The sequence below is a fragment of the Amblyraja radiata genome, chromosome 17 (assembly GCF_010909765.2).
Source record: "Amblyraja radiata isolate CabotCenter1 chromosome 17, sAmbRad1.1.pri, whole genome shotgun sequence".
NCBI classification, from domain to species: Eukaryota; Metazoa; Chordata; class Chondrichthyes; order Rajiformes; family Rajidae; genus Amblyraja; species Amblyraja radiata.
Window position 1 is genome coordinate 38,696,989 of NC_045972.1, and position 17,973 is coordinate 38,714,961.

Sequence of the window (17,973 nt, forward strand, 5' to 3'; positions counted from 1 at the left end):
TAAAATATAGTGTTTGACTAATAATAGATTTGAGATGGAACCAAAAATGGTAAGGGCTCAAAGAGCATGAAATTGCAGAAAGCAAGAGCATGTAATACAGTTTAAATTTTGTTGATTATTTCTGTTTTAAAAAAAGAAACGTGTCATGCCATTTTATAGATGTCCTGCTTATTTTTGCTTCCCAGGATGGAAAATAATACCTTGCTTGTACCAACATGTAGGTCTATAATTCATAATGTTCTTTGTAATTGATTCCTGTATGAGTTAAATATACATAGCAGAACATAGATCTTCTACAGCATCTACATCACTCTTGGGACAATACCTAGTGCAGTGAGTAAAATATACCATCAGTGGGTTGAGTGAAAATATTATATTCCATACTTGCTGATCCTAAAGGGGCTGGCCCACTTGGGCGACCTAATTGGCGAGTTTAGAAGAGATTGAAAAAATGACATGTTGAAGACCTCCTTCGACTATGTAGAAGACCTCCTTTGACCTCCTTCGACTATGTTGAAGACCAGCTTCGACTAGCTAAGCCTAACTTCGGGAAAATTGGACACCGAATAGTGGAGAGTGAGAGTGAAGACGACCTCCTTCGATCTCCCTTCGACCTCGCTTTGATTATGATAAAGACTATCTATGACTACCTTCGACCAACTTCGATGACCTACGACTAACATGCCGACCTACTACGACCAAACCTACGAGTAAAGAAAGTAGCGATTTTTTCCATGGCGACATATTGAAAAAAACGCCGCGACCTAGCTGAGGCCGCTAGTACGCGGAGACCACTCTCGAGCATGAAGGAGAGTTACGAAGACCTCCTACGACCTTGTGTTGACCATGCTGCGAGCATGAGTCGAGGGCAAACTCGCCAGAACGAGCGGATTAGGTCGCCCAAGTGGGACAGGCCCTTAAGGGAACTACTTCAAAGCCGGACTAGCATGTATACAGTCTGCTTGGCTTCGTTAATTCCATGAGTATTGGATACTAATCACAGTTTTAGAAGGCATGTTTTTTTTTGTAGATTACCAGCACTGATAAAAAATGGCACAGTGGCGCAGCTATAGAGTTGCTGCCTTACAGAGTCAGAGACCCGGGTTCAATCCTGACTACGGGTGCTCTCCGTACGGAGTTTGTACGGTGCCCCGGTTTCCTCCCACGCCACAAAGATGTGCAAGTTTGTAGGTTAATTAGCTTCTGTAAATTATCCCTAGTGTGTAGGATAGAACTAGTGTACGGGTGCTCAATGGTCGGTGTGGGCCGAAGGGCCTGTTCCCATACTGTATCTCTAAAACTACAAATAAAAATAAATTTACTGAATCATTCTGCTTTAATGATCTGTTCAAAGATTTTATACTTGCCTGAATTGTGTTCATAAATGATGGCCTCCAGTCAGTTACGTAGTATTGGTTGCATGTAAGAATAGGGCAATAGTTACATAAAGTTTCCATAAAGAAGAAGAAAAGAACTTTGTAATTTACCAGAATGTTGCCCAGATTAGAGGGTTTCAGCCAGGTGGAGAGATCGGACACACTTGGGTTGTTTTCTCTGGAACATCGGAGGTTGAGGTGAGAGTTGATAGAATATATAAAATTATGAGAGGCATAGATAGGGTAGACAGTCAAAACCTTTTTCCCAGGGTGGAAATGTCCAACACTAGATGGTATAGCTATAAGGTGAGAGAGGGTAAGTTTAATGGAGATGTGCTGGGCAAGTTTTTTTTTACACATCGTGTACGTGGGGCTTGGAACACATTGCCGGGGATGGGGGTGGAGGCAGATACTACTGTGGTGTTTAAGAGGCTTTTAGATAGGCACATGGAAGTGCAGGGAATAGAGGGATATGGATCATGTCCAGGCAGATGAGATCAGTTTAACTTAGCATCCTGCTCAGCACAAACATTGCAGGCTGAAGAGCCCATTCCTGTGCTGTACTGTTCTATGTTTAATTATTTTACGTTGAACCAAGTCCCATATTTCTGTTGTGTAAGAAGGCAGTAAATTACATTTCTTACCCTGCGAATGAAATGCAAATGAATCCCAATTTTTTTCCAATTTTTGCAGTGTTTCAAAATCCAGGCTATAAAATTAGGATCAGGAGTGGGCCTCTCTGTCCCGCAAACCTGCTCCACCATTTATTTTCTTGGCTCTGCATTCCCATCCAGTTACAGTAACTTTTCAAACCTTATTCACTCCTCCCACCCACTATCAAACATCTGTCTACCTCAGCTTTAAACATATTCAGAGTCAGCTTATGCTGCCCTTTTGAGGAAGAGAACTCCGAACACTAACAAACTATAATTAAAAAAAACTATTGCTTCATCCCTGCCTTAAATATGCAACCCCTTACTTTCAGACAGTGACCCTCGAGTTCAAGATGCTGCACAAAAGAAAATATCCTCCCCACTCTCTTAGGATCTTACAAGTGTGAATGCTGGTAGGTGCTAGTTTAGTGATACACCATGGAAACGAGCCCTTTGGGCCACCAAGACCACGCTGACCATTAAAGCAACAAATCTCACGCCCTACTGCACATCAGAGACTCCTGTCAGTGATGGCTGGTCTGGAGATCTCCCAAGCCCAGGCACATATTACAGTCCACGTGTTCTCTTTCCCAAAATATGACGTTCTTCCCCCTCGCTCTCTCCCTCTCGCTGACCGAAAGTGAAGCTCCCTCAGCTCCGTCAGGGCATGCTCTTATACCATCAATAAACTCGTGTTTCTACCCTAATCCAAGAACAATTGTAGACTATCTTTTAAAATGAGCCATCCTCCTTTGTGCCAAAAACTCGAGTTATTGGTCATAATAAGCTAGTCTCGGATAGCTCTGAAATGTTAAAATTTATCTTGGTGACCTTGCAGGTGGCTTCATGATTTACTGGTTCTTCTAAGTTAGCCCAAGTATTTGTCCAAAACAACGAATTGTTTTCCTACACTAGGCTACTTGCTCGACCTGTAGTGCTGGAGATTTAGCTGAAAGACATGCACATGGCTGTTAGTGATAACTCCAGGCTATCTGATACAGTCTGTTTACCAGCCTACTAAATCCATGCTGACCAAACAGGTACCAATGTATCCTAATCCCATGTACCAGCATTTGATCCATTGCACCTGTGCCTTGGTAATTCAACTGCCCATCCAAATACTATTTAGGTTTATTATTGTCACATGTACCAAAGTACTGTGAAAAGCTTTGTTTTGCATGCTATCCAAACAGATCAGATCTACCATACATTGATACAATCAGTTCAAACTCGTGCAATAGTTGGAGCAAAGGGATACAGAGTGCAGAATATAGTTAGCATTTTGGCTCATCAGTTCCTTAGACAAAGTCCAATGTCCTCAGTGATGTAGAGGTGAATAACAGTACCCCAGGTTTTGGAAGGACCGTTCAGAAGCCTAATAATGGAGGGAAAGAAGCTGTTCCGGAGTCTGGTGGTGCGTGCTTGCAAGCTTCTGTACCTTCTGCTGGATGGGAGCAGGGAGAAGAAGCAGTACTGCAGTGGGACAAGTCATTGGCTGCTTTTCCGGGGCAGTGTGAAATGTAGATGGAGTCAATGGTGGGAAGTCTGGTCTGGGTGATGGACTGTGCTACATCCACAACTCTCTACAATTTCTTGCGGTCTTGGGAAGAGTTGTTTCCAAACCAAGCGGTGATGCAAGCCAACAGTATGCTTTTACCTGCCCCCTCGACACTGTCTCCTCTGCCCTCCTAAAGGACGTCATTACAACAGCTGGTCCCAGCATCCTTGCCATCTTCAACAGCTCAATGGCCACTGGCACTGTACCTACCTGCTTCAAGCATGCGGTGGTCCAGCCACTCCTGAAAAAACCTAACCTCGACCCCACCTTGCCAGGCAACTACAGGCCCATTTCTAAACTGCCTTTCCTCTCAAAAGCCCTTGAAAAGGTAATTTTAAGTCAACTTATACCTTACCTTCACCAAAACACTATCTTGGAAACTTTCCAATCAGGTTTCAGGGCTCACCATAGCACAGAGTCTGCCTTGTTGAAGGTACACAATGACCTACTCCTCACCGTTGACTCCGGCGACTGTGCAATCCTGCTCCTTCTTGACCTCAGCGCAGCATTTGACACTGTCGGCCACACCATCCTAATTGAGCGTCTCCGGTATGGGGTTGGTATTGATGGCACTGCCCTGAGCTGGTTCATCTCCTACCTCAAAGGTAGGAGTTTCTCAACTAACATAGGCAACTCATTCTCCTCCCCAGCTAATCTCTGCTGTGGGGTTCCACAAGGTTCCATCCTTGGCCCCATTCTCTTCTCCCTGTATATGTTCCCCTTAGGCCAAGTCATTGAAAGGCACGGCATTTCCTTCCATTGCTACGCAGACGATACCCAACTCTATCTCCCCCTGTAGCCCAAAAACCAATCTAATCTGTTTAACCTTACCCACTGCCTCGAGGATATAAAGTGTTGGATGGCCCAGAACTTCCTCCAACTAAACGAGAGTAAGTCTGAGGTCATCCTTCTCAGCCCCTCGGACTCAATCAAAATGATAGCAGGCAGCCTTGGAAGCCTTACCCCACTACTCAAACCTCGCGTAAAAAACCTTGGCGTGATATTTGACTCAGCACTGAAATTTGACAAACAAACCAATGCCGTGGTAAAAGCTAGCTTCTTTCAGCTTCGGATGATAGCTAAAATAAAACAATTCCTCCAGTTTGATGACCTGGAAAAGATTATCCACACATTCATCTCCTCCCGCCTAGATTACTGCAACTCCCTTTACACTGGCATCAGCCAATCTTCCCTGTCCCGCCTGCAACTGGTCCAAAACGCCGCAGCGAGACTCCTGACGGGCACCGGAAAAGGGGACCACATCACCACGATCCTGGCCTCTCTCCACTGGCTCCCTGTGCGGTTCCGTATAAACTTCAAGATACTCCTCCATGTCCACAAAGCCCTCAATGGGCTTGCCCCCACCTACATAAAAAGTCTTCTCACCCACCACTCCACCTCCAGGCCCCTCAGATCGGCCGACTTGGGGTTGCTGAATATCCCACGGTCTAGGCATAAGCTCAGGGGCGACCGTGCCTTTGTGGTTGCAGCCCCTAGGCTGTGGAACAGCATCCCCTTTCCCATCAGAACTGCCCCCTCCATCGACTCTTTTAAGTCAAGACTAAATACTTATCTATACTCCCAAGCCTTTCCTGACGTCCTCTGAGTGAGGGCTACATGTATATATGTATGTAGTCTGTTTTGTTGTGCTATTCTTATAACAAATGTAAAGCACTTTGGCCAACGAGAGTTGTTTTTTAAATGTGCTATATAAATAAATGTGACTTGACTTGACTTGACTTTCTATGGTGCATCTGCAGAAGTTTGTAAGAGTCATACAAAACATGCCGAATTTCCTTGGTCTTCTCAGGAAGTAGGATGTGCCTTCTCGGCTACAAAAATGTGTTTGTTCCACGACATATTATTGCTTTTATTGACCATTGACATGGTGGCCTCCACCATCCCCTCATGCAGTGCCTTCCAGATTCTAATCACCCAACCATTCTCTTCTCCATACGAATGTCAACATTTGTTTAGTTTAGTTTAGAGATACAGCGTGGAAACAAACCCTTCAGCCCACTGACCAGCGATCCCCGTACACTAACTCTATCCTACACACACTAGGGAAAATGTAAAATCTTACCAAGCCAATTAACCTACAAACCTGTACGTCTTTGGCGTGTGGGAGAAATCCCACACAGGTCACATGGAGAACATACAAAATCCGTACAAAACAGCACCCGTTGTCAGGATCAAACCCGGATCTCTGGTGGCGTGAAGCAGACTTCCTCAGAGAAGATTCCAGCCTGTACTCCTTCCATGGATGCTACTGCCTGAGAGGTCGTCAGTGCCAGATCAGAGAAGATGGCCTCTTTTGGTTTTGATAGACTTGGTGCCTAATTGCAGTCAAACTTTCGTGAGGGCTTGACTGGCTCCATTAACATATTGTTGGCATCCAATATAATCAGTGGCAAAGCTTAGTTCAAATGTCTGAGCAGAAATGAAAACAGATAACGATATCACTCACATAACAACACAGACATTCCCACCAACACTTCCCCCATTGACAAACAATAAATGCCAGTTGGCTCATCTAACACCACCAGGAACAGCTTGGCTCCGAGATACATGTGGTGGTGTTATGTCATAAGTTTATAAGTGATAGGAGCAGAAGTAGGCTCATCAAGTCTACGCCGCCATTCAATCATGGCTGATGTATCTTTCCCTCTCAACCCATTCTCCTGCCTTCTCCCCATAACCCCTGACACCCATACTGATCAATAATCTGTCACTCTCCTCTTTAAAAATATCCATTGACTTGGGCTCCACAGCCTTCTGCTGCAATGAATTCCACAGATTCACCACCCGCTGACCAAAGAAATTCCTCCTCATCTTTCTAACGGTGCATCCTTTTATTCTGAGGTTATGGCCTCCGGCCCTGGACTCTCTCACTAGTAGAAACATTCTCTCCACATCCACTCTATCCAGGCCTTTCACTATTCGGTAAGTTTCAATGAGGTCCCCCATCATTCCAAACCAAGGGTTCCCAACCTGGGGTAAATTTCACCTACCCAGGGGGTACATTTGATGATTCTGCAATGATACTTTTTTTTCCCCATTGACTGACTGTTTTTGGTTCTGGTATGCCGGTACCTGTTCATCATTAGTTGTTCATAAATAAGTGAAATAACATTGTTATGAGCTATTAAAGTTGCCAGGGGTAAACGGGACGAAAAAGGTTGGAAACCCATGTTCTAAACTCCAGCAAGTACAGGCCCAGTGCCGTCAAATGCACATCATATGTTAACCCAAACATTCCTAGGATCATTCTCGTAAACCTCCTCTGGACCCTTTCCAACGCCAGCACATCCTTCCTCAGATTTGGGGCCCAAATGGTTGGCTAAACACTTGGTCTGCATACCATTGTAACAATTTTTCTGAAAACAAAATAGACTGCAGATGGTGGAATCTCGAATAAAAACAGAACACTGGAAGAATTCAGTGGGACAAGCAGCATCTGTGAAGGAAAAAGGCTCCACAAATTGCTCATACGTTCATGTTCATAAGTGATGGAAGCAGAATTAGGCCATTCAGCCCATCAAGTCTACTCTGCCATTCAATTCTGGCTGATCTATCTCTCCTAACCCCATTCTCCTGCCTTCTCCCCATAACCCCGGACACCTGTCAACTGGTCAAGAATCTATCTATCTCTACCTTAAAAATATCCATTGATGGTCTCCACACCCTTCTGTGGCAAATAATTCCACAGATTCACCACCCACCAATTGTGCTTCAGACAGTGATGTCTTCCAGCATTCTGGCTTTGTATAACTTTTTTTTACTTTTTAACATATTTTGATTTCATAATATTCAATTCTAACAAGGTTTACCTCAGCTGACATTCTGAAAAAGCAAGTTGTGTTTAACTAAAAACAGGAAATGGTCCCCATTTTGGAGGCAGTGCCAAGACTAAGAAATGTCACTCCCACCTTGCTTGTATTTATTCAGTCTCTGGCAATTAAATGAGTTGTGGGTAATTATGTGAACTATTGCCATAATTTAAACAAATCCATCATTGGACATTTTCCATTTGGCAGTTTGTTGAATCTGAAGTAAATATTATGGATTCCAACTGGCCGATTTTTATTATTTCCAGACGAGATTTTGAACTATTATTTGCCAATTACAGTTTCAGTTCTGGAGTTAGCACTGAAATAATTGTATAGAACTTAGATTGGAATGAGGTCTTGTCAAGTGCAATATGAGTGTGCTGTGTGAATTTTGAAGTTATACATTACCTCAGAATTTACAGGAATAAAGGGTTTTCTTCACAAGACGATGAGAAGCATTTCTTCAAATTCCTTAATCGTGGCTTTTCTTGATGAGATGATCCTTTACTGCCACTTGTACCTAGCTCGGTGCAGTGAAATTCTTTGTTTTGGCATACAAAGTACACAAAAGAGTCGCCCACGGGCTTATATTGCTCGTGCCCTGGTACTGATTCACAGAGCCTAATGTTTCTACTTGCCCTACATTTATGTATGAGCAGATAGATATCTCCCACTGGGCAGTGCTTGGTGTCCACATCACAATGTGGAGAAGAAAACTGATACTTCTTTTAAAACATCCACATGTCCCACATGAGGAAGTTGGAAAATATTCAAAGCCTCCCGGAATAGGTTCCATTTATCTCCGTTCTACTAATTTGTGGCGTAGTTGCGGTTAGCCTACAATTTCCACAGAGTCTGTATTCCCCATCAGTCTAATACATGAAGCATTCAAGCTTGATCTTCATTGAAAGGAACATTTATAACATTGGAAGCCAAAGTCATCCAGTCTCCACCACTAAAATATCTCAAGCTTGTTGCTAAGCAGAAAATATTCCTATTTCCATTGGAATAATGTAGGTAGTGATTTGGAACTTGCAGCAGGGACAAGGAAACTTTTTCCCGATTAACATCTACCCTCCTCTCTCAGCTGACAAACCCGGACTCTGTGTCGGAAGTACTGAAAGCAACAAAGGCATAAAAGCATTCTTGATTTTGGAGGAGGACTGAAGACCATCACCACTCACCCAACTGTTCAGATTCTGAAGGACTTAGCTGTCAGAGTAGGTCTGCAAGTGAATTAGTGAGGGATAATCTATTTAACCTTGTCCTCAGAAGCTTCTCTGACAGATGTATTTGACTGTCATGCTTTGATATATGTGATTATCTCACAGTCCTTGATGGCGAGATGGGACTTTGACTCCAGGAGGAACTCTCCATCACCTCGTGTGGTGTTACGATCATTGGGTTGACTCATAACTGACCTAGCAGCTCAAAACTGGGCCCGAGAGGTGCTCTGGACTGTCAACAGCATCAGAAAGTTACATCACCAACATCATGCCCAACATATTCCTCACTCAACCATTACGACAAGATAGGAGACCAACTGTGCTTCAAAGAAAGACAAAATGCTGGAGTGACCCAGCGGGTCGAGCAGCATCTCTGGAAAAAAAGGTAGGGTGATGTTTTAGGTCAGGACCGTTCTTCAGTCCCGAGCCAAAATGTCACCCATCCTTTTTCTCCAGAGATGCCGTTTGACCCGCTGAGTTATGCCAGCACTTAGTTCAGTCTGTATGTTGGGAACAGTAGACCACACTCAAGCACGCCTTGCCGATCTAGTAAAGCTATAAGTGTTAACAGCAAAACCGATCTGCCTTAACCAAGGTTTGCTGCGCTACCACTACCTAGTAGTGGAAGATAGAAGGCAACTGAACAGCTAACAGGGGAAGGAATTTCCACAAACTGAGCACAGATGAAGCTGAAGCATTGACAACTACGTTCAGCCAGAAGTACTAAGTGGATGATTTGTCGACGCCTCTTCCCGAGATCTCCAACTTCATAGAAGCCAGCCTTCAGACAATGGGAGAATTTAACCAGCTACACTTTATGTTCAATGGCATTAGCATCCATCATGTCCATCATCATCACTACTGACCAGAATATCAAGCCACACAATGCTGTATCTTCAGGAGCAGGTCAGAGCAGAGTCTACTGCAGGGAATGACCCACCCAACATCACATGACTTTTCCAATGTTCACAAGGTACGTCAGGAATCTCATTGGAATATTCTAGTCATAGAGTCATAGAGTGATACAGTGTGGAAACAGGCCCCTCGGACCAACTTGCCCATATCCACCAACATGTACCACATTAGTCCCACTAGGAATATGCTTTTGGCCCATATCCCTGTAAACCTATCTTATCTAAATGTTTCTTAAACAATGCGATAGTACCTGTCTCAACTACCTCCTTGATTTTGCCTCAATTAATGCAGTTCCAATAATTCTTAAGCAGCCTGGTCCTGCACTAAACGTTATACACTTTATCATGTATCTGTACACTGTGGACAGCGTGTTCTAGTCAAGTATAGTCTTTTCGCTGACTAGATTGCATGCAATAAAAAGCTTTTCACTATACCTCAGTACACGTGACAATAATAATCTAACCTAAACAACAACACCCTTCATTTACCCCATCCTGCCCCTCCCCCTGCCCATAATCAACTAGCTTAAACATTCATTCCCTTCACCACTGGCACACGGTGGCATCAGGAGGTAGTATTTATAATGCATTGAGGAACAGATTGGGTGGACACACAGAGTCTTTTGCCCAGAGTAAGGTAATCAAGAACTAGAGGGTATAGGTTTAAGGTGAAGGGGAAAATATTTTAATAGGAATTTGAGGGGTAACCTTTTTCATGCAAAGGGTCGTGGGTGTATGGAACGAGCTGCCGGAGGAAATAGTTGAGGCAGGGACTATCGCAATGTTTAAGAAACAATTAGACAGGTACATGGGTAGAACTGGTTTAGAGGGATATGGGCCAAACGCAGGCATGTGAGACTCATGTAGATGAGACAAATCGGTGTGGGCAAGTTGGGCCTATTTCCACACTGTATGACTATGACTTATTGCAGTTACTCACCTAGTCCAGTCCAGCAGCACTTCTCAACCCCATGACCCCCAATCCCAAGGACAAGGGCTTCAGGCACTTGGAAGCACCATCATCTGTAATTTATTTTCCACTTGCCAACCTCCCAGACAAGGATGTATATCATCCTTCACTATTACTGATTTTAAATGCTAGAACTCCACAAAACCACCAGCACTGAGGAAGTACTTTCACCAAGTGGGCTACAGTGCGGTTCACAGTTTCAGCTAACTACCACCTTAGAATCATAGTCTTACAACATGGAAACAGGTCCTTTGGCCCAATTTGTCCACACCGGCCAACATGTCCCATCTACGCTAGTTGCAACTGCCTATGATTGACCCATATCCCTCTAAACCTGACCCATGCATGTACCTGTCTAAATGTTTCTTAACCATTGCAATAGTATCTGCCTCAACTATCTCCTCCGGCTGCTCATTCCATACACCCACCACACCATTGCGTGAAAAAATTACCCCTGGGTTCCTATTAAATCTTCAAGGATAATGAGATATGTGCAATAAACGTTTACCTTGTTCGTATGTCCTGATCCCAAAGAATGAATTAAAAAAATTGGAAACTCACTCTGTGGTATGTTGAGTTGTATGAACCTGAAATGTTATTGAATTTTAACTTAAGTTTAATTTAAGTCTGAATATGTTCTGATCTGCATTTAAATGATGGATGGGGTTTACATGTCTTGCACTTTTGTTAAATCTAAGATTTAGATTCTTTCAGTCGTTGTAGTTAAGCCCTAAATGACTGTTTAAACAATGCCCTTTCGGATACACAGTTGTTGCTGACAAAAAAGAGTTGGTTCTTTATTTTAATCCCAGTAGCCACAGGCAGGAGAGGATTTCATGCTGGAGACACTGCAGAAAGCAGACTCATTGTCTGTATATTGTGGGGCTATTATACTGTAGCTATTTGACACTGGGCTTAGCTTGGGGCACAGTACAGCTGGTAGTGCTTAGTCAGCTTACACTAATTTCTGAAAAGACAAGTAAAAAATACTTATGTGCAACTCTAATTACTCTACTAATGGCCGAGTTTCGATTTAACTATTTCTTCCCATTCCATGCTAACATAGGTTTAACTAAAAGTGGCGCAGTGATAGAGCTGCTGCTGCCGCTGGAGGCCTGGGTTTGATCCCGACTACGGGTGCTGCCTACACGGAGTTTATACATTCTCCCAGTGACCCGTGCGGGTTTTCTCCGAGATCTTTGGTTTCCTCCCACACTCCAAAGACCAGCAGGGAAGTAAGTTAATTGGCTTGGTGTATGTGTAAATCGTCCCTTGTGTGTAGGATAGTATTAATATGCGGGGATCACTGGTCAGTGCGCCGAATGGCCTGTTTCCGCGCTGTATCTCTAAAACAAAAGGGGAAAGAATAGCTTTCCTCTGGTCACATCTATACAAGGATTCTAGTCAGCAGTGGTTTGGTTTTTAGTTTAGGTTAGAGATGCTGGGTGGAAACAGGCCCTTCGGCCCACCGGGTCCATGCCGACCAATGATTATCCCATATACTAGTTCTATCCTACAAACTCGGGACAATTTGCAGAAGCCAATTAAACTACAAACCTGCACGTCTTTGTAGTGTGGGAGGAAACCAGAGCACCCAGAGAAAAACTACGCTGTCACCGGGAGAACGTGCAAACTCCGTACAGACAACATCCTTAGTCAGGATTGAACCCAGGTCTCTGGCGCTGTAAGGCAGTAACTCTACACCTGCGCCACTGCTGCCCAAATCTTTGGTAAAAAAGGAGGCAAAGGGCCTGATTCAACGCTGTATCTCTAAACTAAACTAAGATTATTGCCATACACAAATACAATGTGTACATAAAACATAGAAACAGCCCACTGAGACTATGTGCAATAGTCACCAGGTTTAGGTGCCATTTTACATTCCCAGCTGACACTGGCCATAAAAGCCTGTTGCAGTTGCTGCCTCCATCCAGTCGATCCTGACCTCCGGCACCACCTGTGTGGAGTTTGCACATTTTCCCTGGGACCGCAGAGGTTTCCTTTTGGGTGCTCCAGTTTCCTCCTAGATCCCAAAGACTGGCGAGTTGGTAGGCTAAATGGCCTCTAACATAAGCCACAATGTGCAGGGAGTGGATGACAAAAAGTGGGATAACATGGAAGAACATGGAACAGTGGGCCAAAGTGCCTGTTTCCATGCTGTATCTCTGAACAAAACGCTACAGTAAAATACGTCAACACTTTAATTGCAATATTAACTGGACTTCAGATGGTTGGTCACCGAATACTTTTTCGATCAATTCTGATGTAGATTTTTTGTTGAGAAGGAACCCTCACAAGTAGACTTTTTGGTTGATTATATGGAAACTGATAACTTTCCCCCAATTGTTTTTTACAATTTCAAAGCTCCTTTCCTCAAAGGTGGCTCCAAAGTTCAGGAGGAAAATGGGGTTGAAGGTCAAACAGTCCCGTCTCTCTTGGCGCCGTGCCCAGGCTGTGGACCTCAACCATGTGGAGGTCAAACACTTCCTGGATTTTTAAATGAACTTCAATAATAGGTTTGGATTGTTCAGCCAGACATACTGCAATCAGTAAAACTGATCTGCCCTTTCAAGTTTGAAATCAAGACATTTATAAACTGGCATTCAGCATGTGAACTTAGAAAAAGGTAAACTTCAAAGTAGTGTTTATCTTGTATCAAATTTGTCAAGATAGGCAAGAACATCTTGGGGGGAAAATAGCTCTACAGTAAATTAGGTTGATTTTCAAATTGGTATTTGGGCCAAAAACTGGTGTTGGACAATCAAGCATTTCTATAGCTTTGATATTAAAAATAGTCAAACTTCACTGCCAGCTTTCTAGCTGAGCAGCAATTTGGATATACACACTATCCTTGCTCTGCTAACTCAGTTGATGTACAACTTCTTCCTCTTACACAGTGGAGTCCTGGCATCTAACTATTTACGTAATTCTCAAGCCTTTGCCAGCGCAGTACAATCAGACAAATTTTCTTCCTGTTTCATCAGCACTTAATGTGTGGACATTATGCATTTAGAATCATTAACATAAACATGGGCAGCACAGTGGCACAGCGGTAGAGTTGCTGCCGTACAGCACCAGAGACCCAGGTTCGACCCTGCCAACGGGTGCTGTCTATACGGAGTTTGTACGTTCTCCTCGTGACCTCCGGGGGCTCCAGTTTCCTCCCACACTTCAAAGGCGTAAAGGTTTGTAAGTTAATTGACTTCAGTATAAGTTGTAAATAGTCCCTTGTGTGTAGGATAGTGCCAGTGTACGGGGTCAGTATGGACTCGGTGGGGCGAAGGGCCTGTTTCCACCCAGTATCTCTAAAACTCGTGTTATCCAGCTTGGTGAAGGAACATTTTCTTTGACACAAGTACTGGGTGGCTGGAATATGTTGACATGGGTGGCAATGAAGGCAGAAACTATGATGCCATTTAAGAGGTTTTTAAGATACTGTAGGTACATGGATATACAGGGACTGGAGGGATATGGAGCACAAACTGGCTGGGGAGATTAGTTTAATTTGGCACGATGTTCGGCCCGGACATTGTGGGCTGAAGGGGCTGTTCCTGCGCTGCATTGTTCTATTAATAATTGATTTTCATAACACTTAATTCTTTCTGACCAAAACCACAACAAAGTAGCAAGAACTAGGTTCTGCACAAAGATTATAGAGTTCTGCACAAGTGTTGGATTAAAAGTGAATCTGTAGTTTCAGGAAACCCCACAAGGCGTTGGTACAGATTGAAACTGTGGTCTGACATCTCCTGGGGCTCAGCATGTTCTGAATCTGTAGAACGGATCTGTACTAATTAACTCATTCTAAGATCCAACAATATCCAAGAACTATGCTGGCTTGGAGCTAATTAAACTAAACTTTGGGTTACCAATAGTTTTCAGAATCCTTGCATGACCTGCAAATATTTACACTGGGAAAGAACAGCCCTCTTGCTCACAAGGAAATATTGGGGCCAATCTGTGTCAGGTCTCAAGGGTACCACCAGAGAACTTTAACCTGGGCTGCAAATCTGCATCAAAACCAGCTGAAGCAATGACTTTATTGCACTGAAAACCTTATCTAGGCTCCATTTAGACTTATTTGCAGTCTTATTTCTTAGGGCAGCACAGTGGTGCAGCGGTAGAGTTGCTGCCTTACAGCGCCAGAGACCCGGGGTTCGATCCGGGGTGCTCTGGTTTCCTCCCACACTTGGCTTGGTAAAATTGTAAATTGTCCCTCGGCGCAGACTGGGTGGGTCGAAGAGCCTGTTTCTGTGCCATATGTCTAAACAAAAACATTCTTGGCCAGAGCTCCATTAGATGAAAACCTCACAAAGCTGCCCAGCAGGTAATCCAGAAACATGAACGTTAGTCCAGAAAGTGCGAGTGGACATGGTTTATTTTCCCCATTGTGAGGAGCAAGATCAAATCAAGGAGTAGCTGATTTGCCATTTTGTTTGGCAGACGACTAACTAACATGCAAAGTTTATCGGTCTCATCTTGCCATATGTTTCTCGGTATTATTTTTTTTTTTTAGAAACAGGAAAGACATTCGAGGATTTCTGCAAAACAAAAGCTTAACTCCTTCAGAATATTCATTAAAATATTTTTCTTGTTAGTAAGCATTATTACATTTGGCAAGGCAGTACATAAAAACAGTTGAGCAGTTGGGGATTAAGAGGAAAGGGTACATTCAACCACTACTTGTAATGATCAGCACCACACATGCCTAGAGTCAGTCCCTTATTGTATCGAAGCCCACAGACCCAAATAAAAACTGGAAAGACTAGCTTATGCTAATATTTGGGTAAACCACAGGATTGCGATACACTATTTCATTATTAATCAACGTTGGCAGCTGCGTATCAGCATCCTATGCCTCATATCTGGAATTCTACAAATCTGGAAATGTTAACTTCACGGAGGTGGATAGCAAGATTATTCTATTGTTTAAAATATTTGTTTTGCAGAAGAGATCAGCACTTAAATTTTGTTCAGACTTCGGTCTGGATGACAAATAAAAGGCTATCTATCTATATATATACTAAGAACATGGCACCCTAAACTTTACGTAAAAACAAGACCTGCAGGTGCTGGTTTACACAAAAGCAAATAGGATGCTGCCTGATCACCATTTACTCTAATCTTTATGCTATAGACTTTAAAGACACAGCGTGAAAATAAGCTCTTCAGCCAGTCAAGACCGGGCCAACCAGTGATCACCCTGTACACTAGCACTAACCTACACACTAGGGTCAATTTATAATTTTACCAAAGCCAATTAACCTACAATTCTGCACGCCTTTGGAATATGGGAGGAAACCAGAGCACCCACAGAAAACCCACGTGGTCACAGGGAGAACGTACAAACTCCATACAGATATCACCCATAATCATGAATCCGGGTCTCTGGCGCCATGAAGGGCCTGTCCCACGAGCATGCGACTCCATGCGGCAAGCGCGACCTAACCAGAAGCGGGGGCTGCTCGGTCGAGTGAGTGACATAAAGTGCGAGCGAAGTCCGCGCGTGACGTACGGCGTCGAGGAGGCCGCGGGCCGGCAGGCCGTTGCCGCGCGGAATTTTTGAACGCGGTCAGTTTTTCGGAGCCCCGCGCGATGTCGGGACCAGCTCCGCACAACTCCATACGGCTCCAGCGATCGAAGTGGGACCGGCCCCGCGAGGCCGTACGGCTCAAGCGACCACGTTAGGTAGCGCTTGCCGCATGGAGTCGCTGAGGTCGCGCTTGCCGCATGGGGTCACATGCTCGTGGGACAGGCCCTTAAGGCAGCAACTCTACCACTTCACCACTGTGCCGCCCAAGTGGCTTGGTTAGTACTTACTGCCTATCACATCAATTAAAATGGTTGTTAACACTGTGCTGTCCACAAAAACAGAACCGTTTAATCACATTACACGTGTTAAGCATAACTGCAAGATTAAGATAAAACATGCATATTATTTGCTTGCAAGAAGGTACTCCGAGTATAAGAGTCTTGGCATTTGCATTACTATCAAGGCAGAAAAAGACAGCTCAAATATTGAGGCGCAAATAGTTAAGTTCAGCATAGACTTTTAGAATAGACGCATAGAATAGGGGGATGGCAATAGATTGACCAAAAACATGGTACAATATTAATGTCAGCGACAAGGGTTACAGGAAGGAAACATAATAGTGTTGTAAGATATGATACTCAAGGACATAAAAGGTCTGTTAAGATAATATCATCAAGCATGCCTGCCTCCCTGTACAAGAGAAGGTTATACCAATTAACTTCCATAGATATGATCAGAATGTAAGGCACCATGGCCAAGAATGCCAGGCACAAGAATGGCAGAGTTTTTGGCAGGGCTCTATGCAGGGTTGTGACCGGAAGGATCATTCCTTCGTGCTGTGTGCCACATTGGTGGGATGGCCAACTTAGATACAAGACTAGAGTGCGAGAGACCAAATACTTGTTGGGGAAGAAGACACGAGGTACAAAAGTTGAATATTTTTAGACAATATGATGGAAATATATTTATCCCAGGAGGGAAATTGGTCTGCCAACAATCGTTAAGCAAGATACAAGAAACATGAAATTAAAGTGATATGGAGTCCAGGACTGGGGATGTGCAAAGATTGGGGAGGGGATTCAGTGTACCCCATTACAGAAGGAGTTGTACAGTTTGATAGCCACAGGGAAAAAGTATCTCCTGTGGCTTTCTGTGCTGCATCTTGGTGGAACCAGTCTGTTGCTGATGGTGCTCCTCAGGTTGACCAGTGTGTCATGGAGGGGATGAGCTGTATTGTCCAAGATGCTCCGCAGTTTGAGGAGCATCCTTCCCTCCAAGACCACCTCCCATGAATCCAACTCCTCCCCAGGACATAGCCAGCCGTCCTGATGAGCTTGTTAATTGTGTTAGCATCCACGGCATTCACCCTGCTGCCCAAGGGCGAAGATGGCACTGGCCACCACCAATTGATAGAGCATCTGCAGCAGCTTACCGAACATGTTTCATCTTTTATGTCACAACACGTTTTAGGTTCAATCCTACTTCAGTGACCAACATAACACCAAGCAAACATATTTTTTATACTTAATGGGTAAATATCAATGATTCAGATTTTGCAATTGGCAGTGAATGATAGGTTCCAACCATTCATCTCACTACCCAAAGCCAAAGACCTGCTTTGGGAGCTGGCATTGGAATGTAATTAGGATTTCACCTTGGCGTAGCAGCCTCCACCAAGGAATCTCTGACATGTGAAGAGGACAAGCTGTTGATGTCCTTAACTAAACTAAGCAAATCCACAAGACATTCACTAATTCTTCATTCAGAAGACTTATTACTGGTTTAAATAGCCAATATAGAATGCAAGAGGCACAGGACATTGAAATCTGAAGGAGTGAAGGTACTTTAGAATGAAAATGAAGTTGCGACATAATCCCTAGTCATTTTACTGTGCGGCAGTACTGTCAAAGGGC